A 27,050-nucleotide genomic window follows, 5' to 3' on the forward strand; every position below is an offset into this window, starting at 1 on the left:
ATTATGAATATCATGCGATAGCATTATTGTGTTGGGAACAGTGATCTCAGAATCCTCGTTATTGTTAAGATGGATAATGAAGAAATTAATTCTGAAACCCAGCTCCTGAATCTAAATAAAGAGAACAACAAGGAATTGATGCATAAATAGGCAATGATGGATTGAGCTATCTCACTAAAAATGTAGTCAGTGCGTAGGCATTAGTTAAAGAATAAGAAAAGGAAAACAATTATTCACTGCCCTCTCATGCAACAATAAAACAGAAAAGGAGAGAGTGAGCAGCACTGCCTGACTCTAATTCTGATCAGAAAACTTTGTGATTTCCATCCAACTGCACTAACGATGTTGATGTCGAGCAGTCAGATATATTCGCAGGTTCTATCCACAAAGCGCAGTTTGGAGATGTGCGATATCTTATGAAAAGCATTCTCTTCGTCCAGGTTGACGAAGCAAGCATCCACCTCTCCACCTTGCACATGGACGATCCTATCCCTTAGGAGCACGAGAGTCTCACAAGTCATCCTGCCCGCGACAGATGACCTTAGACAGGATTCTGGAAACTGTATTTAACAGGGAAGCACTTTTCATCAGTCGTTCCTCTCCCGCTTCTGATTGTAGATGAGTTGGATGATATCCTTGCTCATGGGATCACACAGGGTACTTGTTCGACGCAGACTATTGTACATTTTCAGAAGGTCCAAGTCACTAAGTCCACAGAGGTAAATACAATTCGGCCGATAAGCTATCACTTCAGGGAATTTTACTCATTTATAAGGACTCAAGGGCCATGGTCAGCTCATGCAGAGCTGGCCAAGCCTCTCCTGTGGGCTGTTGGCTTAGAACTCCATGATAGAGTACAGGAAAGACTGGGATGTCTGTGGGGTCTATGGGCTGCATGCCATGTAGTCTGTCATAAAAACATTTACTGATCCTCAGGGTGTCAGATTGGAATTACTGAGCCATGTTTTTCTTTTCGGCTGTGGAGCACAGAGCTGTACCTCTGTACTTTCTGAATGAAGAAACGTGAGCACGTCTCATCCTGCTCTGCACTGGGAGATTATCTTGGAGACTTTTGAGCTAAGAGTGAGGCCGAGATGTTCTTCACCTTCTGGAGATCGTCTGTGACATCGATGCCCATCATCTGAAACAGTACTATGCTATGCACGCTTTTCTGGAATTTGGACCGTTTTTCCCGTCTCTGCCATCTTTTCAACATCTTTGTGGATAAAGAAGCTCCTGTTGTCCCCCTTGACCGTTTCCCGCACTCTAATATAACCTCAAAGTCTGGCTTCACAGTTCTCCAAACTATGAAATCCGTTTTCCTCAACGGTTTCTGGGTAAAGCAACTTTACGTTCAGATTCTGCGTTCCCGTGATGGCCAGTAGGTGGCAGTGGTCAGACAAGGACGTCAGCTTGAAGTGGAGGGATCTGAGCGAGAACACTGGGTAAGTGCAGACTGCAGATGCTGCAGATTAGACTCAAGATCAGAGTGGTGCTGGAAAAACACAGCAGGTCAGGCAGCATCGAAGCATCGACGATTCGGCAAGAGCCCTTCATCAGGAATTGCTTCAGGGCAGAGAATATTAGTTTACAGTGAGAGAGACACTCACTGAGATCTTTGTGGAGAGAGGGGGAGAACTTCTTCAAGTTTGGCATCCTTGCAAGAGGATTCGCAGTAAGGTTAGAATCAACGAGGTGAAAGTGAGGACTGCAGATGATGGAGATCTGAGACTAGATTAGAGTGGTGATGCAAAAGCACAGCAGGTCAGGAGTCCTGATGAAGGCCTCCTGCCCAAATCGTCGACTTTCCTGCTACTCGGATGCTGACTGACCTGCTGTGTTTTTCAGTACCACTCTAATCTTGACCCTGAGTGAGAATATGCCGGATACAAACAGGAAATCTATCCTTGAGCAGATAGCACCTTGGCCGAGACCAGGTGTATCCAGGCTGCAATCCATCGGCAACGGGGGGCGTACGTTATGCAGTTTTAACCGTTTGCATCAGGAATCTGGACATAGTATCCGGTTCATTGTCAGCATCGTCCATCTGCATCAATGATGCAGTTGAAAGCTCTGCCCAGAATGACTGGCCTGGATATCGCCAGCAGCAGTGGGAACTGCTGCAGGACATTCAAGTGCGCACGCTTTACCATTGGGGCGTACACATGAATTAGTCTCAGGGGAGTGTTCCTGTATGAAGCCATTGCTACAAGGAGGAGCCCCATTACCACTGCCTCCTTAACCTCGGAGATGGTGAAGTTGCCATCTCACACCAGAATGCACGGGCCAAAGGAACGGTATTGTGTTCCCCCGATCAGATCAAAGGCCTGCGGACCATTAAGCTCGACACTTTCCTGGAGCAGGTGGAGTGGTGAATTCTACACTCCTGCAGAAACAGGAGGTCCGCCTTCAAGGTGGCCAGGTGAAAATGGCAATTTCAAACCCCATTTTGCGAGTATATAGAATTACCAAGAGACCCAAACTCTGTTTACCCACGCTCTGGTCCCCAGGGGACTCACTGCATTCAAGTGCGGTGTGGGCGAACGTTTAGACAGTCGCCAGACTGAGTCAGTTGTCTCCTAGGGTGGTGCTCTGGTCACCGGGGAGCTCCCTGTTTTACCTTGGTGTGTGGGTAAATGTTGGAGTCTGTCAGGGTGGGGAGGTGGCAGCCAATGTGTTTCCCTTTTTCAGTTGTTTCTCAGTGGTATGCACCACCCCCCCCCTCCCCCCATCCCCCTCTTCCTCCATTGATTCGTTCTGTTCAGGTCGAGGTTGCTGTGTGAACTAAAGGGAGAGGCTGAATAGGCTGGGGCTACTCTCCCTGCAGACTCAGAGGCTGAGTGGTGACCTTATAGAAGTTTATAAGGTCTTCACCTTAGCGTTCCGTGGGGTGAACCTTCGATGGCCGAGGTAATGTCTAAAGAACGACACCTCTGCTTTCGTGAATTCAGTTTTGTTTAAGTTTGCAACTAATTTTGCTTCTTGTCGTCGTTTAAAGACCTCTGCCAATTGTACCACGTGGTCTTTCCAGGACCCAGTAAAGATGACTGCATTGTGCAAATAGACTGCACAGATTTTTAACCGAAGCACAACTCTGTTCATGAGTCATTGGAATTTGGCTGATATATCTTCATTCCAATAGGCATCACTTTGAATTGATAATGCCCTTTTGGGGCGGCAAACGCAGAAATGTATTTCGCTGTCTCTTATAAAGGTTCCTGCCAATAACCACGTAGTAAGTCCAACTTTGTGATGTAACTGGCTTGTCCAACTTTCTCTCTACATTCCTACAATCTCACTGCTGGATATGAATTCAATTTTGTTAAAGCATTGAACTTCCAATAGCCCACGCAAAATTGTTGAGTCCCATCAGTTTTGGGAACTAATCCGATCAGTGAACTCCACTTGCTCTGACACTGTTTGATGATAACTTCATTTAGCATCGCCTCCACTTCCTTCTGGACCTGTATAGCTTTGAAAGGATGAAGCCTATAGGGGTGTTCTTTTCAGAGAACAGCATTTCCGAAACCTATGTCATGTAAAATAGCATTAGTCCTCTTTACTTATTCCTGAAATGTCCTCATACTGCTGTAACAAACCTTTAAACTATTTTCTTAAATCCTGAGACAGATAGTTTACTCACCTATCCCACTTCTCAAGAACGTCCTCATTATTTAATATATCTTGAGGCATAGCGAATTCCACAACACCTGGATTTGGTTCTTCACTTTGTGGGGCAGTAAATAACACCTGTTTCTCCCATTCCTTCTCCCTATTATAAGTCTTCAACATGTTCACATTACATACATGATACAGTTGTTTTTGCATCTGGTGTCTTTGCCAGGCAGTTCACCTGACTCAGCTTTTTCTCAATTTGTTCAGGACCACTAAACCTGGTTTAGAAGGGATCTCTTATCGCTGGTAACAGTACTAATATGTCATCCCCATGGGAAAAGATATGAATCTCAATACTTTTATCTGCAACATGCTTAATTCCATACTGTGCCCTCTATAGGTGCTGTTTACCTAGCTCACCTCCTCAAATTTATCTCTCCTTCACATCTGATACGTAATCCAAGTGTGAGATCTCTCTTTAATTAATTTCAAAGGGCCTCTCACTTCATATCTGAAAGTTAACTCAAAGTAGGTAGATTCCAGTTGGGGTATCTTTAATGGCAAACAGTAAGAATGGATACTATCGCAATAATTTGGATAACACTGAGAGTCTGCTCTCAACATGTTTTTCAGCTTCTGACGCCACCTTTCTCAGGCTTTCTGAGATTTAGGATTATTCGCATTAGATTTGAAGTTCTCTATACCCAAGCTGTCCATGACTTCCTTAAACAACCTTGGACTAAAATTAGACTCTTGGTCTGACAGAATCTCTCTGGGTTGCCCATATTAAATGAAGAATGCTGTTAACTCCTCAACTACCCTTTTTATGGAATACTCTGTATTGGAGTTGCTTCCAGACATCTTGTCGACACATCTATGATGGTTAGCAGGAACGGGTTTTCCAATTTAGTTCTCCAATTTAGATTCATGAACAGAGTTGTGGTTAGCAGGAATGTTTTTCCAATTTCGTTCTCCATGGGGGACCCACACAAAAAATCATAACCCGTGTGATTATTTCTTCAAATGAAGGAATTGTCAACAGAGTTGCTGGTTTTATTACTGCCTGTGGCTTACCTATAATTTGCATGTCTGACATGTATGGCAAACATTAACCGTATCCTTGTGCATTCATGGCTAATAGAAAAGCTTTTGTGCGTTACCCTGAGTCTTTCGTACACCTACGTGACCTCCTACAGTAATTCATTTGCTTCCCGTAACACGTCTTATCTGTATGGTACTGGCATCACAATCTGTTGCACTTCCGCCCACTTCTCCTCTGCACTCACCTGCTGTCGTCTCCATCTTTCATCTTAGGATGCCACCTTTCAGATAATAGACCTCCGGAATTTTCTCTGCTTCCTTTTCTGAGTGTACAGGAACATAAATATATTTTATTGTCTCGTCTTTCTGCTGCAAGTTTCTTAGCCTATCAGGACTAACCACTTCTGTCCCACCCTCTAACTGTCCAGGTATTTCCTGCAGCATTACATCAAACGTGGCCTGCACTAAGGGAACCTCAAATCCTTCACCTTTCTGTTTAGTTGTTGCTTAATGCTGTGACTCATGATAGTGGGATATTGTTACTGCACACTCTGGAAAAATATATCAGGGTATTTTTCTTTTAAATAGTCAGTTCTCTGGTCTTCGTTAAGCTTCTCCAAAATAAGGTGTGTTCCTTCCACTTTGGACCCTGCTAAATCTTTCCCAATAACTGCCTGGATTCCTGACACTGACACTCTGTGGGTCACTCCCACGATTAGTTCCCCAGGCCTGAGTTGGCATTCCAACCTGATGTTACACAGGAGACTGCTGAAGTTCTGTCCATTTATCCCACAAAAGACCACTCACGTGGGTAACAGATCAGAAAGAGTGCAAATGCGTTCATCTCTTAATATTAGAGGCTGGTGACATCCTGTATCTCCCCAAATTACAAAGTCTTTCCCTTCTCCCTCTGTTTTTTTTCTGACTAATCTTTACCCACAGAGGCTAATTCATTTTTGACTCAGGCACTGACTCCATACCCAGCCGCTGCCCAAGCTCCTGCAGCTCCAAGACTTTCTTGCAGTTTCCTTTACTCCTTTCACTAATTCCATTGGCTTAACTTCTTTTAACACTTCTTTTTCCACAGTTCCATTATTTCATGACCTGCACTGTGATTTTACGTTTCCCACTTTCTGGCAGTGAAAGTACCTTTTCCAAGTGCTCTTCTGAAATCACCGTCACTATAATTTTGTGTGTCCCACTCTATTACAGTGAAAACACCGGAGGGCTTTCACCTACTTTCCATTCTCTTGGTCTTCTTGTTTTTGACCTGTGGTAAACAACTACCAGTGTTGTCTACTCTTTATTAGTGTAGCATCTCTCCTTCTCACATGCCTGTCCCTCACAGGGTGAAATTCTTGCCAGAAGCTAAATCGTGTTTTATGCACCAATGTATATTCATTTGCCATCTCTGCTGCTCTGCTCACTTTCTGAACTTTCTGTTCATCCACGTGAATTCTAATCATTTCTGGAAGTGAGTTTTTAAATGTCTCCAGCAGAATAATCTCGAATGGAGCCTCATAAGTCTCAGCTATTTTGAAGGCCTGCACCCATCTTTCAAAATGACCACATTTATTTCTTTCGGTCTCAGCATGAGTCACTATCAACATAGTTCCTTCTTTATGTTTCTGAACCGCTGTCAATACGTTTCGGGTAGAAGTTCATAAGCACTCAGAGTAGTTTGTTTGACGTCTTCATAATCTCTTGCCCCCTCATCTGACCTGCTGAAAATACCTCACTAGCTCTGCCGAACAAGCTCAGTCTGAACCAGCATTTCCCACACATCCTCTGACCACTCCGTCTGCCTGGCCAATTTTTCAAACGAAATAAAGAAGGTTCCAATATCTTTCTCATCAAAATGTAGCTGTTTTAACAATTTAAATATCACTGCCTTCTCTCTTCAACTCCATTCTGTTAACTTTACTTCCCTCACTAAGTCATAATTTCGACTTTCAAATTCTGTCTCCTTTTGTCTTGCTTTTCTCTCTTTTTTCTCTCTGCCTTTCTGCTCTCTCTTTGCTCAGCTAAGAACCTTCTCTCTCTTTCATTTTCCTCTCTCCCTCTTTCTTCTCTACCTCTTTTTCTTTCTCTCTCCCTTTCTTTTTCCACTTTCTCTCTTTGCTTAAGTTCTAACTTAATTTTCCACAATTGTAATCTGATTGTTTCGAAGTTTACTGCGCTTGTCTGTTTCTCTGACACCTATGGCAAATATGCGAATCTTCTTCAAAACCCAGAAACTCTTTAACAATCCTCAGAGCCATTTCTTCCCACTTTTAATTTAACCAAACACAAGTCACCGAAATTAAACAATCTAGGACCGTTATCGACAACTCTTTAAATCTACTGGGATCTTTTCTACCCCAAATCTGTTCAGACCTGTCCAAAGCTCAGACTGAATCTGCCTAAAGCGACCAATCCTGTACAAGCACGGAAACTGTTACAACACAGTGGAGGACCCGTCTGCTAATTAAATCAAACAACCAGAAAAGTTCACCCCGCCTCATCATCTGCTAAAGTACGAGTGACAACGAACTCACTTACACGACTTAAAGATAAAAAAATAACAATTTATCCTTTAGCGCTAAAAGTGAACATTAAACAACAACGATTTACAACTCTCAACCTTAAGGCTTGTTATCTACCTCTCATTCTATGACAATATACTGATGCACAAAAAAACTCCTCTTAAAATTACGTCAACTTACCTTTCAAAACCAGGCAGCGGCTGTCATCGTCAGTGTCTGCTTTCTTAAGCAGATCTACCTGTGTACCCTTCAGGCTCTTGCTGCAAAGATGTTTCATGTGAAAAAGGTACTGTTGAGAGAGAGTATTTTGGATAGCAGTTTCTCTCTAGATGGCAGTTTGTCACTATCTCTCTGGCTTTCACAATGTCTGTTTTTTTGTGTGTTTCTCAAAGATCAGACCATCTTATTGCTTCAATGTCGTCAAAACATGAACATTCAAATATTGTTGCATTTTCGTATTGTTTAAACTGGTTGGTAAAATTAAAACTGTTGTGAACAAAGCAGCCAAATATTACATATTTCCAATTTTCCAGTACACTCTGAGACTGCTGGTCAGTCACATGACAGTTGTCTGCAAACTCCCACTGCCAAAACAGCCTTTACTCTCTCTTAAAGGTACAGTACACACGTTCAACTTAAAAACAAATAGGGGAAAAAAAACTACTGGGGCATTGAGAGTCCATGTCCATTAGTGTGCAGCATCCATTGATCAGAACGATGTCTGGACAGTAGGGTTCAAAAATGAGGGAGTGAAATGTTTCAAATCCAGGGGTGAATTCCTCAAATTTAGAAGGGTCTGAGGTGCGTAACGTTTTCAACAGATCTGTATTGATTTGAGCTTATGTAACTGTTGAAGGTATTTTTCAATGACTTATTTTACTTCTTTCAATCATTATCCTGATTGGAAAAGTTATATTTGATTCAGAAGCTGTATGCATGCAAGGTGAGGAATTCTATTGTGATGTGGGATTTAGTAAAACCAAATAATGTGTTAGCTCCATTAACCAACATCATCCCTTCATAGAACAACCGTTGATAAACAGGGAAGCACATCCCAGTGTTGACGAGAACATTTCTCCGAGAGACACTCAAAAATTGGAACTTGTTTTCCAAATGGACCAAAGCAAGGGAAGGATGACACTGAAATAAAATGAGATATCAAAGTTGCATAGATGGTGTTGGGGTCTCAATGCTATTATATAGGTTGGCACAGTGGCTCAGTGGTCAGACCTGCCACCTCATCGGTCCAGCTGGAGGGTTTGGCTTGGACACCTTTTGCAAGGTCAGTGTGGACTCGATGGGCCCATTGATCTGTTTCCACATTGTAAGGTTTCTACGATTATTCAACATACATTTTACAATGTTTGCTTTTGAATGATTGAGATCTGTATCATCTAATAAACGTCAGTTCTAAAAATATTTTTTGACAACTGGAAGTTAACACACTGCTGTCACCTGTTTGCTGAAAGTATTAACTAAATGAATTGAACCACATTGTAATGTAACAGTCCCCCAGGCGATACCAGCAGATACAAATGAAAGGCTTTGAGATTATGTCACCTCGGCATTGAGGACAAAGAGTTCGCCGACACAAAGAGATTCAGGCAAACAATGACGTTCTCAGTTCAACATGTGCAGAGAATATTTTATGTAACACTTCCAATTGTAACAATTCCTGGTAAGTGCCTGGCACCATTGACGTTGTGTGAACCTGTGTGAGGATTCTCTGTGGGTTCACTCTGCCACTGGCATTGAAACATGAGCATGTCGTGCCCAAAAGTCACACAGTGGCAGAGGATCAGTAATTTAGGCTTAGATTAAATACATACCGTGGAAACCCCTTCATGACAGATTTCGTAGTAATTGCTTGGGATCTTCTGTGATCCTTCCAGAGACCATTATTTCAATCAGAGCCTATGGAGAGTTTCGGTGGAATTAAGAAAGGGACTCACTTTCGAAAGTAAAAGCGGTGGTATTTTTATGTCGAGAGAGGAAAATCGTTTGGCTTGAGGGTTTTTGTTTGAGCGAGTAAGCAGTGGGCCTCTCCTCTATGCATCTGAAGTTAATGGTTAACTTAGAGTTACTTTTCTAATCACAGAAATTTGTTTTAAAAATTGCGTTTGAGTTTTGGCTACAGGCTGATTGGCTTTGTGCATGAGTGAATCATTGTTTATTTTTGATGCTTGCAACCCAGCATGGAATAAATGGAAACTGGAAGATTTGTTGGAGACTTCTGGAATTAGCGATTAAGGATGAAACCCTTAACTGAGAAAGCTTTATTTTCCATTCAATCATTTTTGTCATTTGTTTCAGTTCCTCTAAGACCCTGAAACTGAGTGGATGAATAGATCCATAGACATGCAAAGTAAATGAGAGTTTCAGTAAATTACCTTGCGTTGGATTGAAAATGTTTTGTTGGTCCTAGACAGAAATCTTGGATAAGAAACAGTTCTGAAGAGATTGTCTAAAGCACAGTATATTGGCAGTCAGTGTGCGGTAGCTCCATGAAGGAATTTACTGCAGTTTCGGTTTCGAAAAAGCAGTTGCAAGTCATTTCCCAAAGTGAGAGATATCGGGACTCTGGTGTGAATACTATATGAGAGTTGTTTTCTTTTGGAACGGTACTGCGAGTCATTTTTTGTTTAATACATGAAGGTCGTGCCCTTTTGTTTCATTTATGGATTATTTTGAGGTTAATGAGCATTATGCATGCACTGCATATCATTGCATTTGAATCAGCGTTATAAGTACGTAGTTTGATTTGTTCCAGTTTATCGTCACTTACTTTGCAATAAAATTGTTTTGTTGTGGAAACCCCAATATTTGCAGCATTGCGTGTTAGCGATTCAGCAAGCGATCACTGTGTTAAATCAAGACAAATCCGGTAGTTATCCATCAAGCTGGTTTTCTGTCTGGTTTCTAGTTTCTTCTGTAATTAGTCAGCTGGTGTCAGAACAGATGTGATGCTATTAAACACAGACTAACTCCTGAGGAACTGATGAACAACCCCACTCTTCAAATAGATTGTGCCCGAACTATATCTGTCAAGATCCATTATATGCCCCAGATCCTGATCAGACATCCACACTGAGAAGTAATTCCATATTAGCCCTCCTAAATTACTACTCTCTCACTCACACAGACAACACAAAACAATTCCCTCACGACCTGCCAGACCTGAAATGCTTACAGCTGTGAGGACAGAATTGCACTGAAAAGTGTTTAGAAGAGATTTACGAGAATGGCAGTTTTATTTTCCTGAAATCGAGACAAATGATATTTGATGTGATTGGGATAGACAGAATAAAAAGTGTCTTCGATGGAGACTTGTCTCCCCGACACAGAGTGAGAACAATTGACGGGAGGATGATCGAGAACATGAGGCCTACCCTTCCATTCAGAAGATGATGGTACGATTGGAATTCACTGCCTAGTTTGGGTGCTACTTGAGGTGACCAAACTTAACTCATTTAAAGGGAACTTCGGATCTGCACGTGAGGTAGAGAAACCCTCAAAGCAGAGGACCAGGTGCTGTAAAGTCGTATCAGACCAGGTAGCTTGTTTATTCACTTGATGCAGGCATGAATGACCTCTTTAAGTGCCAGACGTTTCGTATAGTACTGCGAGATTGCAGAAAGACTGAGGAGTGTCAACGTGTATTTGCTTGGTTGGTTAACTAGCCTGTTTCTGTGTTGTCCATTTACTACCACTGGAACATTGTGGATTGTTAAAGTAAGTTCCAGAGGCTGTGGCTATCTTTCAGTTGATTTTTGAAGAAATGTTGTAGCTTCATAATTTTTACAATGCATGCAGCAATTTTACATGGGGAGGAATAATATTGGCGAAGGTTCGAACATAAGCATTTATTAATTCATTAGGTTAATGTTGCTTACTTTTTTGAATTATTTGCATAACAAACATAAAGGATTTTTCAGACAAGTATTGTGAAATCTTGTACTGTCTGTGAACTGCTGAGTATTCGGATTATCACTTCAAATGTTAATTGCCCCGATTTCAAAAGAACGGAGAGACCGGATTTTTTTCACATTGTATTTTATTGTACAATGGACTAAAGTTGTCACATTCAGTACTTGCATTTGTGAACTGCATGTCTCATTTTGCATTGAGGATTTTATTCACAAAATATCAAGAAACACATTCCAAAATTATTTGAGCCAGATAATGCAGAGAATGCAATTAAGAAGTCACATTTCCCTACTTCTGTTTTGTATTATTTGCTGACTTAATGAACAAGCAATATTCGAACATTTGTTACACATGACAAAGAATTGTTTACTTTCCAAAACAATTATGAGAGATTCAGCGAGTTATCAAATCCACAGTTTATCATCACAGAGGCAGCCTTAGATCCTGGTTTGTGCCTTTCATAATGAAATAAACCTTTCTCAGCTTTGTTAGCATTATCCTCCAAATAATAATAAATTCTCAATTGCAACAACTCATGGTTTTTGTATTACACTGACAAGTCGATTCTAGGTAATTCCTTCTGGAGGGCAGGAAAATATTGTGGCTGTGAGAGGTGCTCCTTTTATGCGCTACCCTCAACAGCAAATCCTGCGCACACCCTCTCCCTCATCTCCATCCAAGACCCAAAGGAACCTTCCACATCCATCAAAGTTTCACCTGCACTTCCACACATGCCATTTACTGTATCCATTGATCCTGATATAATCTCCTCTACATTGGAGAGACAGGACGGCTCTTCACAGAGCACTTCAGAGAACATTTCTGGAACACCCGCACCAACCAACACCACCACCCTTTGGCCGAATACTTCAATTCCCCCTCTTACTCTGCCGAGGACATGCAGGTCCTGGGCATGCACCATTGTCACTCTCTTTTTACCTGACGCCTGGAGGAAGAATGTCTTAGCAACTACCAATCCTCAGCATCAATGCGGAGTTCACCAGTTTCCTCTTTCCAGTTCCCCACAACCTTATCCCAGTTCCAGCCTTCCAGCTCAGCACCGCCCTCCTCTCCTACTTGTCTATCTTTCTTCCCACCTATTCATCCCATCCTTCCTTCTGACCTATCGCCTTTACCCCAAGCTCCATCCATCTATCACACTTTCCATTTATGTCCGAGCCCCTTCCCATTTATGTATCCACCCCAAGGCTCCCATCCTCATTCCTGATGAAGGGCCTTTGCCTGAAGAGTCGCTTTTCCTGCTCCTCGGATGCTGCCTGAACTGCTGTGCGTTTCCAGCATCACACTCTCGACTGTATTCCTCGGAATACGTCCTCGGAAGTTATTAGGGTTGAACTGAGAAATAAGGAAGCAACGATCACCTTATTGGGATTGTATGGCAGAGCCCCCGCCCAGGAACACAGTGGTCAGTGGGAATTTGAGATAAACATTTTTTTAGGGAGATCTCAGTTATCTGTAACAATAATAGGGTGGGAATGGGATGTAACTAAAACTTTCCAGTCACAGACTCAGACTTCAGTAGTGTTACGGGTTTAGACGGAGTGGAATTTGTTAAATGTCTAGAAGAAAAATTCGGATTCAGTATGTGGACGTACCTACTGGAGAAGGCACAACACTAGATCAACTCTAAGGAAATAACTTAGGATAAGTGATTGAGGTTTGAGTGGTGGAGCACTTTGGGTTCAACGAGAATAATTATATTCGTTTAAATATTCTGATGGTAATGCATAGAGTAGAACTAAAATATAACGTTCTAAATGATAGGAAAGCCAATGTTGATGGTACCAGGCAAGAACTTTCAAAGGTTGACTGGGGCAGATGGAGGGACAGATGGAGAATGGGAAGCCTTGAAAAATGAGGCAACGAGAGTCCAGAGAATGTATGTTCCTGTTTGGGTGAAAATCAAGGCAGTTAGCTTTCGGGAATGCTGGATGATGAGAGAAATTGAGGTTTTAGTAAGAAAAGGAAGGATGCATATGTCCGATACAGACAGCAAAGATCGAGTGAGTACGAGAAGAGTATAAAGGATGTAGGAGTATACTTAAGAGGGAAATCAATAGGTCAAAAATGGGACATGAGATAGCTTTGGCAGATAGGGTTCAGGAGAAACCAATGGGGTTTCATATATACATTAATGACAAAAGTGTAACTCAAGAGAAAATAGAACTCCTCAAAGATCAGGAAGGCAGGAGATGTGTGTGCAACTAAAAGAGATACAAATTGGGTATTTTTGCATCATTATTTACTATGGAGAAAGACATGGAAGATACGGAATGTGGGGAAATAGAAGGTGACATCTTGAAAAATGTCCCTATTGCGGAGGAGGCGGTGCTTTATGTCTTTAAACGTATAAAGGCGGATCAATCACCAGGATCTGATCAGATGTACCCTAGAAATGTTTGGGACCTGGGGAAGATTGCTGATCCCAATGTTGAGATATTTGTATCATTGCTGGCCATGGGTGAGATTCTGGAAGACTGGAGGCTGGCTCAGGTGGTGCCCCTATTTTAGAAATGTGGTAAGGAAACGTCAGGGAAGTCTGGACTGGTGAGTTTGACGTCTGTGGGCAAGGTGTTGGAGGGATTCCTCAAGGACAGGATTTACACGTATTTTGATTGTAAAACACAGAATAAGCACTGCCAACATGGCCTTGTGCGTGGGTAATCATGTCTCACTAATTGATGTGGTTTTTGAAAAAGTTATGAAGAGAATTGATTGAAGGCAGAACATTGGACGTGATATAAATGGACTTCAGGAAGGTGTAGAGTAGTTAGAAAGGTTAAATCACCTTAAACTAAGGGAAACCCAGCCTTTGGTCAGAAGTGGCTCGAGGTAGAAAACAGAGGTTGGTGATGGAAGTTTGGTTTTTAGATTGGTGGCCTGTGACCAGTGATGTGCCACAAGGTTCAGTGCTGGATCCACAGCTTTTCCTCATTCATATAGATGACTTGGATGTGAACACGGGAGATACAGTTAGGAAGTTTGCAGATGACACCAGAATTAGAATGGGAGTGGGCAGCGAAGAAGGTTCCCTCAGTGTACAACGGGATCTTAAACAGATGGGCCAATTGGCCAAGGAGTGGCCGATGGAGTTAAATTTAGACGAATGTGAGGTGCTGCATTTTGGAATGGCAAATCAGAACAGGACATATACTGTTCATGGTATTGCTAAACAAAAAGATTTTGGAGTGCAGGTTCGTAGTTCCTTGAAAATGATGTATCAGGTAGACAGGATGGTGAAGAAGACGTTTGGTATACATTCCATCAATCGTCACAGCATTGAGTATTGGAATTCAAAGACAATGTTTTGCCTGCACAGAACATTGGTTCAGCCATTTTTCGAATTTGTGTGCAATTCTGGTCTCGCTCCAGAATGTCTTGAAACTTGAAAGAATTCAGAAATGATTTATCAGGGCGTTGCAAGTGGTAGAGTACTTGAGCTATAGTGAGAATTTGAAAAGGCTGGGGCTTTCTTCCGTGGAGTATAAGAGGCTGAGGAGTTACCTTGTGAAGGTTTATCAAAACATAATGGTAAGGACTGGGTAAATAAACAAGTTCCTTTCCCTGGGTTGGGGGGGGGGGGGGGATTCCAAAGCTAGAGTGGATAGTTTTAGGGTGAGTGGAGAAAAAATTAGAAGAGACCTAAGGGGCAACTTTTTCATGCAAAGAGTGGCGTGTGTATGGAATGAACTGCCAGAGGAAATTATAATAGCTGCTGCAATTGCAACATTTACAGTATACCTGGATGGGTAAATTAATACAAATGGTTTAGATCGCTATGGGGGGACATGGGACTAAATTAATTTTGGATATCGGGTCAGCATGGACAATTTGAGATAAAGTGTCTATTTCTGTGTTAAACATCTTAATTGCTCCAACTGTGCCCCTGTAATCACCGACGATGGAACGTTTGGTAGAGCAGTCTAACAAATGTTTCATAGTATGTGAATATCAACAGTTTAAATCTCGATTCCTTGTTTGAAATGAATCCCTGTCTTTTGGTTGCAAAGATAGGGGCTTGTGCGGGAAGATACCTGTGATGATGTTTGAGTTCAGTGGCCCATATTCAGATGAAGATGTTCTGATGAAAAGTGATTCCATTAACTCTGTTTCTCTCCCCACAGATGCTGTCATATTTGTTGGCTTTTGCCAGTAATATCTGATTCTGTCTTATGTTTTCATCATTCTAATATATTTCATTTATTTTTTGAAAACGATTCGCTTTCCAACTTGCTTCCCAGAAGGAATTCTTATAATCAAAGAACCAGAAGACGCCCTGCGTTCCATCCACTTTATGCTGTCAAATCGATACAAAATCTACACTCATCCCAGATTCTAGCACTAGTCTCGTAGTCTCGAATGTTATGATGCTTCAAGTGTTCAAGGTCGTTTTAAAAGTTTGCGAGGTTTCCTGCTTCCACGACCCTCCCAGGCACTGATTTGCCAGACTCCAACCACTCTCTAGGTGTAAACCTCTTCCTCAGCTCCCCTCGAAACCTCTTCCCTTTCATGGTAGAAATTATACCACCCTGTCATCTGTTGATCGCTTGCCCACGCTTCGTCAAACCCAGGAGTGAGCAGTTTCGAAATGGGTCAGGCCACTGGACCTTTCCTGTTCAAACTCGACATTGGAAACCTCCCAACTGACTCAGTTGGGTGCTAAGATCTTCCATTGCTCTCTGGGCCGACGGAAGAATGATTTTTACTTCTTGTCTCTTTCAGCTAATGTTCTGGTGATTCTCGTCCTCATCCCTGGGAAGTGCGGTCTCTCTAAATGCACAACACGCTGCCTGTTGGCGATGGCAACATCGGATATAATGTTCGTTCTCACAAAGAACATACTGTGGGAACTCACTCATTTTTACTTCCCAAGGTGTTTTCTGGACATCACCCCTGTGTGCAGTGCTGTCTTTGTCCTGGTTCGTGCAGCCACAGGCTGTTCGGTCTGGTTCACTGTCCTTTTCTCCTTTGATCGCTTTGTGGCCGTTTGCTGCATGGAAATGAAGAGGAAATATTGGACAGAGAAAGCCTTGGCAGTGGTTCTGGCTACAACTGCCATTCTGGTCTGTTCGAAAAGCATTCCCTTCTATTTTCGGTTTAAACCGCAGTGGATAACTGACAATGTTCTGTGGTACTGTCATACAAGGTCAAGTTACTTTTCTGATCCCAGGTGGCTGGGGTTTAAGTGGCTTGATATCATTTTAACTCCTTTACTCCCATTTGTATTAATTCTGTTGATGAACACTCTGACGGTCAGGTACATATTAGTGGCCAGACGAGTCCGCAAGACACTGAGGGGTCAGAAGAAGGGAGGGAGTCACAAAGACGCAGAGATTGAGAGCCGGCAGAATTCAGTGATTACCCTCTTCACCATATCCATCAGCTTCATACTTCTGTGGGTAGGGTACGGTGCAAATATCTTACACTTTTACATTAAAGGAACATATCGTTGGACGGACAGGACTCTCATGGATTTTACATGCTATGCAGAAATTCTGAAGGATTTCAGCTGCAGCACGAACACATTATTTTATGCAGCGAGTCTGCCCAAGTTCAGAATGAAGTTCAGGAATGCGGTGCATCAACTGGTCATGTAACGTCTTCACTAAATGACTCAGCAAAACAACTGAGAGAGACCCAGAGGCAGCTGCAGTGTTCCCAGTGCAGGAATTGCTCATGTACGGTCAGGATTCCATCAGCACAATCACATGGATCTGAATATAACACCGAGCGGTTTATCAGGTGGCCAGGTAACAGGATGGCTCGGGAACAGGCTGCTAATCATGATTGACTGAAGGATTGATACACAGAGGGACACACAGACAATGAACAGCCGCAGACCATTCAGCCCTTCATATCTGATCCTGCTGACGGCCCAGAAGGTCGTGGCTTCATCCAGTTGTACCATCAAACCCGCATTTCCCTGTGCACCCGAGTAGCCCCACCGCTCGGCACATCATCATCCAAAACTTGAATAAGAAAATGTCTACATCCCATTTCATCAATACTGAAGTACTTGAAAAGGGACAGCAGGTTAGGGAACAAGAGGTGACTGTCAGGGGCAGGGCAAGATTTAAAGAGCCTGCAAGAATGATTCGAAATGACGGACTGGTTGTGAGAGATGGGTTCAGCTGAAACATTGGGTCTTCACTGATTGATGTGTGGATGAGTGTTCAAGACCAACAGGAGCAGACTTTGCATTCCCTCTGCACAGGAGGAGGGGGAGGGACAGAAACAGTCCATCCTGTACCCTGATGAATGTCAGTTTCTCTCTGTTCAGCTCACAATAAACACTTTATTACAACAGGGGAAAGGCTCCTGGTGTTGATGATCTCATATCAATTGGTTATTGGAGAAGCACGTTTGCTTTTGAAAGAGTTTATTGAGTCTACCTTATGTCTACTCCATGCACAAGGATATTGTTTTCTGTGTCTCTCTGCCTCTTTCTATCTGACTTTGCCTATTCCTCTCTTTCTCTCTCAGCTTCTTGCTCAGTCTCTATCACACTTTCTCTGTCTCACTCTGTGTGTTTCCCTGCCTGTATCGTTCTGTCTCTGTTTCTCTCTCTACCTATCTGTCTGTCTGTCCCTCTGTCTTCCACTATGTTTATCGTTCTTGTCTCGGTGGCTAGCTCATTCTCTGTCTGTCTTTGTCTCTCTCGCGCGCTGTCTGCATCTTTTTCACACATTGTCTCAGTTTAGTACGTACTCACTTGCATTGATTCAAATCCCTTCCTGATCCCTTCATTCACTGATCCTTTGTCAGGAATTGATTTTGGAAAATACAATGCACGCAGATACAGCCAGCAATACTTTGACACATTAAGTATGTCTGCTGAACTTTGAGCATCCCTTTTCCTCTCGCTGTGGCTGGGAGGGAGGTGTGTTCATGTGTTTCCCTTTCATTGTGTGAGGCTCTGTGTGTGCTCTGTGTGGGGATTGGGGTTTCATTGCCTTTGTGGGGATGTCACTCTGTGTGTCATAGAGTCATAGAGATGTATAGCATGGAACCTGACCTTTCGGTCCAATCTGTCCACGCCGACCAGGTATCCCAATCCAATCTAGTCTCACCTGCCAGCACCAGGCCCATATCCCTCCAAAACCTTTATATTCATATACCATCCAAATGCGTCTTAAATGTTGCAATTGTACCAAACTCCATCACATCCTCTGGCAGCTCATTCCAAACACGTACCACTCATCGTGTGAAAAAGTTGTCCCTTAGGTCTCTTTTATATCTTTCCCCTCTCACTCTAAACCTACGCCCTCTAGTTCTGGACTCCCTGTTACTTTGTCCATTTATCGTATCCCTGCCGCACATAATTCAGCAAACAACTATAAGTTCACCCCTCAGCCTCCAACGCTCCAGGGAAAACAGCCCCAGCCTGTTGAGCCTCTCTCTATCGATGAACTCTTCCAACCCTGACAACATTCTTGTAAATCTTTCCTGAACCCTTTCAAGTTTCATAACATCTTTCCGATTGGAAGGAGACTAGAATTACACGCAATATTCCAACAGTGGCCTAACCAATGTCCTGTACAGTCGCAACATGACCTCCCAAATCCTATAATAAATACTCTGACCAATAAGGAAAAGTATACCGAACGCCTTCATCACTATCCTATTTACTGGCGCCTGCAATTTCAAGGAGCTATGAACCTGCACTCCAAGGTCTCTTTGTTCAGCAACACTCCCCAGGATCTAACCATTAAGTGTATAAGTCCTGCTAAGATTTCCTTTCCCAAAATGCAGCACCTCACATTTTTCTAATTTAATCTCCATCTACCACTTCTCAGCTCATTGGTCCATCAGGTCCAGATTCTGTTGTGATCTGAGGTAACACTCTTCGCTGTCCACTACACCTTCAATTTTGGTGTCATCTGGAAACATACTAACTGTACCTCTTATGCTCGCATCCAAATCATGTATGTAAATGGCAAAACGTAGAGGACCCAGCACCAATCCTTGTGGCAATCCACTGGTCACAGGCCTCCAGTCTGAAAAAACAACCGTCCACCATCACCCTCTGTTTTCTACCTTTGAGCAAGGTTTCTATCTGTCCAAATGGCTAGTTCTTCCTTTGTTCCATAAGATCAAAGCTTGCTAACGAGTCTTCCATGGGGAACCTTCTCGAACGCCTTACTGAAGTCCATATAGATCACATCTATTGCTCTGCCATCATCAATCCTATTTGTTACTTCAAAACACTCAATCAAGTTTGTGAGACATGATTTTCCATGCACAATGCCGTGTTGAATATCCCTCCATATCAGTCCTTACCTTTCTAAATACATGCACATCCTGTTCCTCAGGACTTCCTGCAACAATTTGCCCACCTCTGAGGTCAGGCTAACTGATCAATAGTTCCCTGGATTGACTTTACCACCCTTCTTCAACAGTGGCATCACGTTTGCCAACCTCCAGTCTTTTGGCACCTCACCTGTGACTATCGATGATACAAATATCTCAGCAAGAGGCCCAGCAATCACTTCTCTAGCTTTCCATAGAGTTCTCGGGTACACCTGATCAGGTCCTGGGGAATTATCTACCTTTAACCGTTTCAAGACATCCAGCACTTCCTCCTCTGTAATCTGGACATTTTGGAAAATGTCACAATCTATTTCCCTACCGTCTATATCTTCCATATCCTTTTACCATAATATCTACTGATGCAAAATATCCATTTAATATCTCCCCCATTTTCTGTGTCTCCAATCAAAGGCTGCGTTGTTGATCTTTGAAGGAAACTATTGACTCCCTAGTTACCCTTTTGTCTTTAATATGTTTGCAAAAACCATTTAGATTCTCCTTAATTCTATTTGCCAACGCTATTTCATGTCCCCTTTTCGTTTTCCTGATTTCCCTCTTATGTATACTCCTTCTTCCTGTATACTCTTGTAAGGATTCGCTCGATCTATCCTGTATATACCTGACATATGCTTCCTTCTTTATCTTAACCAAACCCTCAATTTCTTTAGTCATCCAGCATTCACTATACCTAACAGCCTTCCCATTCACCCTGACAAGAATATACTTTCTCCATATCCTTGTTATCTCATTTCTGAAGTCTTCTCATTTTGCAGCTGTCCCTTTACCTGTGAACAACTGCCTCCAATCAGCTTTCGGAAGTTCTTGCCTAATACCGCCAACATTGTGTGTGTGCATCCCTCAGTTATTGCCGTTGGAGTGTTTTACATTAAGAGTGTGTTTATGTATCTTTGCGTGGGTTTATATTTGTATGTATCGGGAAGTGTTTCTGTGATTTCACATTCATGTGTTTATATGTTTGGGAATGTTATTCACTCTGTATGAGGGGTTTCTGTGAAGTTGAGTTTTTTTATGTGGGTGGATGTTAGTGTGCCGACGTGGTTGTGGTTGTGGTTTTGTGTGTATGTGTGTGTGTGTGTGTGTGTGTTTGTGTGTGTATGTGTGTGTGTTTGTTATTGTCAGCATGTCATGATGGTTCTGTGACCCCATGTGTTTGTGTCTCTCTCAGCTCCAGTGTATAATTATGGGAGTCCGGGTGGGTCTCTGCCTGGCTGTGCTCTTGTTTAAGCAGGTGAGTGTATTGTTCAGAGTGTACTTGACTATCTGTCCGTGTGTAAAGGTCTTTCTGTGTCCTCAGCAGGATGTCTCTATGCCATTCTGTGGGTGTGCTCTGTTTGTTTCTGTGAGTCGCTCTCTATCGATATTTAATTGTGGTTTGGTTCAGGAACTGTGTTTGAATGTGCTTGTGTATATGCAGAAGATGTTTCTTTAAATTCTTGCAGAATGATGTGTCATGTCTCTTACTTTGAATTCGTTTATGTATGTGTGTGAGGTTTGGTTGTGATCCTGTGTCTGTGTGGAGATGTGTTTCTATAGCTCAGTATGAATGTATTTCTGTGTGTGTGGATATGTGTGCATTCGGTATGCACATAGATGTGTTCCTAACGCTTTCATATATCTGTATGTTTGTATGTATATGCGTGTAAGCGCATGCGTGCATGCACACGCTTATGCAGCTTGGTTTCTCTCTCCAAGTATGACTGTACTTCTTTGTGCGTGGATGTGTGCATTCTGTGCATACATGAGTGTGTTCCTATATGTTTTAGTACGTCTATGTCCATGTGTGTGTATGTGTGTGTGTGTACATGCAAGCATGTGTGAGTAGATGTGCCCCGCTTCTGTGCTCTGATTGTATTCCTGTATGTGCGGTGTGAGGGTGTGGGAATGTTTCAGTAGTCTTTGTGTTTGTGTGACCTCAAATTTCATTTTGAAGGTATTATTGTATGTGCGAGTGTGTGTGCATGTTTATGAGTTGAATGTGTGAGCATGTCCATGTGTTTTTTTTTTAATCATTGTGTTACTCTATCTTACTTCGACTGCAGTTCTGTGTGTGGGTGTGCTTCTCCTTTTATGTGTATGTGTGTGTGTGTGTGAGGGAGTGGGTTTGTTTCTGGATGCCTCCACGTGTGGTTATGTGTCAGTTGATTATGCACCTCCTCCTGAAAACGGACAAGTGAACCCTTCAGTAGGTCACGGTGCACAGTTTGCTCCCAATTGCGTATTTTGGCAACCAGGGAAAAATCTAAATATCAGAATCTGTCCCTCCTGCACACTGATAGCTGAACTGTTAATTCAGTTCAAGGACCTACGTCCAATAAATGAAGCAAGACAGGGGAATTTTCAATGAATGGCAGGATTCCGGTTGTTTCATCCATGTTTCAACAAAGAATGCAATATATACATTTGTTTTCATGTTGGAGCAATTTGTATCCATATATAAATGTTGTTATACATTGGATCATAACGCCATGCAATGTAGGAGCGGAATTAGGCCATTCAGCCCATCGAGTCATCTCTGCCTTTTTTGATGAAGGAACCATTTCTCAATTCTATTCTCCGGCCTTCTTCCCATAACATTTGATTCCCTTAGCAATCAAGATCCCATATTTCTCTATTTTTAATACTTAGATCATGGACCAGGCCAGACCCTCTCAAAATATTTCAAGATAGGTGCCCAGATCCGCATTTTGCCATTGGTTTTGAGCAGGTGTAAAATATATATTCCCGCAGTGATGGAGCAGGTCAACATTCATCAGTTTTACATAAAACAGAGTTTATTTACAGAGTACCAAATGAAACACAAACAAAAGAGAACCGAATATAGAATAACTTAAAGTATCCTAAAACCCAACAGACGATCTCAACTTAAATATTGCTTCCAGTTCCTGCAACAATCCCATAAACACCACAAGGTAAAATAGGCAAAATCAAAATCACGTTATTATAGGAGAGATGTCAGCGAGAGATTCAACATGAAGCAACATGTCGTCGTTCCATTCACCAGCAGTCTTAAAAACTGACTGATTTGTAACACGAAACCAAACTAAACCAGACCAGAGAAAACTGAGCAAGAAGAATTCCCACTCATCTTTCATTCTACATGCTTTAACATTTGAAAGTTCCTCTCCCGAGACAGTATCCATTCGCTATCATGAAACTGGCCCTGCAATCCAACCACACTAGACACCCTGGAACCTCTGAAGGACAAACACTCCATGAAATACAACAAGGATAACACAACCTTTGTAATGGAGCATCATCATCCCACACATAATGTCCTGACCTCCACAGCCGTCTGTGACAATGATTTCCACAGTTTAACCCCCCTCTGGTTGAAGAAATTCATTTCTATCTCAGTTCGAAAGGTGGTCCCTTCACTCAAAGACTGTGCGCTCAGACCCTAGTCTCTCCTGCGTGTGGAAACACCACACAAGCACAAGCTGAAATGGGAGGACTCTTCACAAAAGGAAGTACAATGCTGCTCTGAGGCTGTGAATGACAGATTCTGGGACTGCTTGGGATTGGTAGACTGTACCGTGTTCAAATATCGAGTGGAAAACCTCAATGAGCACATCACCACCATCAAGGGTATCTTGGGAACATGCGTGGAGGATTGCATTACGAAGAATTTAATCCGGTTGTTCCCCAAACATAAACCTTGAGTGAACCAGGAAATCCGTTCCTACTGGAGACAAGACGGGCAACATCCAAGTGGGAAGAGCCAGTTATATACAGCGAATCCATATCTGACCTCCACTGGGCCATCAGAGATGCCAAAAGGGAGTACCAACCACATGAGAGGTCCTTAGAGGTGAACACAACTCGACTGGTATGGCATCACTTCGGGGAAGTGTAGTATTATCTGTTGACTCGAGGGCTCTTTTCATCTTATTCAGCGATAATGGCTGGTCCATCGTGTACCATGTGCAGTTGCCTTTGATCTCCACAGAGAGGACTGGAATGATGGAGGGGTCACACTGTCTGTGGACTTCATGTCATGGAGTCTGGCAGAAAAGGAATTGCTGATCCTGACGATCACAGACTATGAGATGGTATTGAGCCATCATCTCTCTTCAGGCTGCTGAGCAAATTGCTCTCCCAGTGCACCTCCGAGAAGGAGAAGCATGAGCACATCTCATCTTTCTCCGCAGTGTGGAGTCTGGATGGGGAGATTATCATGGAGGCTTCTGAAGTGAATAATGAAGCTTACTGGCTCCTCACCTTCTGGAGATCATTCATGACATCAACCCCAACCGTCTGCAACATAGTAGATTCCACACACTGTTCCGGAATATTCTCCATTTCTCTCACTTCTTTAGACAAACTTTGAGTATAAATATCCTCTTGATGTTTCCATTGGCAGATTCCCACCAGTCTGATGGAGACTTAAAGAGGGGCTTCGCGTTTCTCCAACTTGTGGAACCCTTTTTATCTCCTCCATGTTTTCTGGGATCAGCAGCTTCACGTTCAGATTCCACGTTCCCTTGAGGTCCAGCAGGAGGCAGTGGTCAGAGAAGAACACTAACATAACATCAGTGGGTTATCTGAAATCAAATCCAGCCGCTCCAGTTTCAATCCACAGGTGAAAATCACGGGTGCTTGGCAATCTCCGTTGTCCTCTTCAACGTGAATTTTCTTTTACAGCTGGCGCTGGTGGCTGCGAAGACAGTCTTTAGAACCCTGAGTCCATTCCCTTCTGATCATCAGGCTCGTCGCAACTTCTTTCTTCTTTTCTCTCTCGTCTTCATCTTGGTCTTCTGTTCGTTGTGGCGGTGACGGTGGAGGAAGACGCCATCAGTGGTGTCTATAGCAGCACCGTTGTGAACCTGGAACAGGAATCCTGGTGTTGGTAGTGGAGTAGGTGTGGTAGGCCCAGGTACACAATCCCATAATCTTGATTGATTACATTGAACCAGTGTTAATAAGACAGTTGAACTGAGACATGGAAGCAGGAAGCTCGCAGCATTCCTTGTCAAATTCAATCAAGCCAGACTGATATACAAGCCTTCACCTTGATTGCGCATTGAATGGGTTGTTGATGAGACATGGTCACAGTATTTGAGGTGCACCACGATCTGATTTTCAGTTGAACTATTTTTGAGATGGATCTATTAAAAAGGGTAACTTAAAATAGCAAAAACTGTCTTATGTAACATCCTTCCTGAAATAGAAACTGAATTTAAATTATGCTAATTATGTTGTTCTATTGGAATGTTGCTAAGCTAATGAATTTGCAAATGACCTGAATAACTAGCTCAAAGAAGGTCAGAAATCACACGAAATCATGTGGTTTCAAACAAATTGTACAATAACCTGATGTTGTGTGATTTCCGACCTTGTCCACGCAAGTCCAAACCAGCACCTCCACATCATCGCTAAAAGAAGCCACTCACACCAGAGAGATCCCCCCCACACTCCAGAGAATATATGGACAAATAAGGAGGAACCTTGGGAGGAGGAAGAACAGCCCAATCTCCTGTTCGATAAGATGTAATCGTGGATTTTAAACTAGTGTGTGAGCATAGGCATTTCAGAACTGGAACGTTACTCGTGAAATTCCAGGGAAACACTGATTTTGTAAAGTTTGATATTTATCTGTCTTGTATTTCAAAGATAATAAACCACGTTTCACTATTAGTGTAAAACGAGGCCCAATAAGTAAACAAATCAGATCAATCAGAAATGAAGCTTACGGGTATATTGTCAGTGTCTACAGAGAAATGGTCAACATGCTGATGAATCATTTTACCTCAGTATTTTTCAGGTGGAGAGATCAATAAGTAAAGTTTATCTAATGCCCATTAGGGAAGTAAACTGCCATCCTTACCTGTTCTGAGCTGTATGTGACTCCAGCAATGTGTTGACTCTTAACTGCCCTCTGGAATGGGCATTAAATGCTGTGCTGACAGTGAAATTCCCATCCTCTTTCAGGCCACAGACGTTTTGCTGCAGTTTTCGAAAACCTGTTTTTAAAATCTCATTTGAAATACCGTGAGCGGAAAGAGCCATGCACTACAACTTTGGAAGTATATATTGGCCTTGGAGGGAGTAGAGCAGACATTTGTAAGAGTGATATGTGGCCTTAAGGGATTTACATATGAAGTGGAAAATTACAAATCTGTCATTTTTTCTGCAGAGACTCGGACAAATTGTAGATAATGATAAACTATTTCCTTTGTTTGGGGCTTCCCAAACAAAGGGATGATTCGGAGATGCCATTTTTGGACTGGGGTGTACAAAGTTAAAAATCACACAACACCTGGTTGGACTATAACCTGGTGTGGTGTGATTTTTAAGTTGAAACAAAGGGACATAGTCTGTGAATTTGAGCCAGTGCGATCAAGAGCGATGTTGGAAAGCACTCCGAGACTGAAAAGCTGGTGGAGTTAGTAACTCTCTTGCACAAACAGCATAGACTCTGGATCAGTTGTTAGTTTTAAATCTGTTCTAGTTTTTTTCTTTGTGAATCGTAGTATTAAGGGATAAGGCACAAGTACAGGAGTATAATGTTAACTTACAAATCAGACACTGATTGCCAGAAAAGGCTCGTGGGGCTGAATGGCCTGTTGTTATCTCCCAATGACGATGAATCTCCTATCAGAGCCATGCCAAGGCATTAACATCCTTCCAAACGTGTGGTGCTCAGAAGTGGGCAGAGCTCAATTTTAACCCATTACAAGCGTTTCTCTTTCTAAGAGTTCAAATCAGACCTCTTTTCCCCAACTGTGGCTGAAACAGTGAATTATAAAGGTTTCACAACATTTCCCGGACCTTTGTGTTCTAACTGGACTTTGTATGGCTTTTTACAAGACTTCCCAATTTCCTACTTCTCAAAAATAAAAGTGCATCTCCAATTCTTGATGTTAACATATCCACACCAGAATAGGACCACTTTATTTGTATTGTCCCTCCTTGTCAACCTGATGAAAGCTTTCTCACATCCCATGATATGCCGTTTGCCTGCCCCTTTTACTGCTTAACAGTATAACATGCATCCATAAATATCCCATTAACTAACAGTAATAGCTGCAATACTTCGAAAAATGCAAGCAATCCTTATTTAAAGCACTGTTCAACAGAACAGATAGCCAGAGACTTGAACATTTCACCCCAAATCTTGTTTTTAATTCAATGGAATTGCTCAGATTTAAATGATTAAATGGGTGTCCTGTTTGCATAGACAAAGACAATAGCACTGGAAGAGTAGGAGGCCATTCGATCCCTTCTTGGTCCTGCCCCATATGAACAGGCAGCCATTCAGCTATGATGTTTCTCCACAGCTGCCTCCAGACATGCTGAGCTTTCCCAGCAATTTCTGTTTTTGTTTCTGATCTACAACATCTGCAGTTCTACTGGTTTTTATTCAGTCCCTTCACCCACTTGTTACACAGGAAGAAGTCATTCAGCAGGGGGAAGCAAGGCCTAGTGGAATTATCACTGGACCTGTTCATGAAAGCGTACAGGTAATGTTCTGGGGAATTTGAATTCAATACAAGCCTGGAAATAAAGAGTGCAAGGACGCTGATTGTGCGTTCATTTGCATCCTTTAGACAGGGCTACTACTATCGTTACCTGGTCTGGATGACATGTGAC

The sequence above is a fragment of the Chiloscyllium plagiosum genome, unplaced genomic scaffold (assembly GCF_037043375.1).
Source record: "Chiloscyllium plagiosum isolate Xiang-an unplaced genomic scaffold, Cpla_swu_hap1 HiC_scaffold_40, whole genome shotgun sequence".
In the NCBI taxonomy this organism is placed as follows: domain Eukaryota; kingdom Metazoa; phylum Chordata; class Chondrichthyes; order Orectolobiformes; family Hemiscylliidae; genus Chiloscyllium; species Chiloscyllium plagiosum.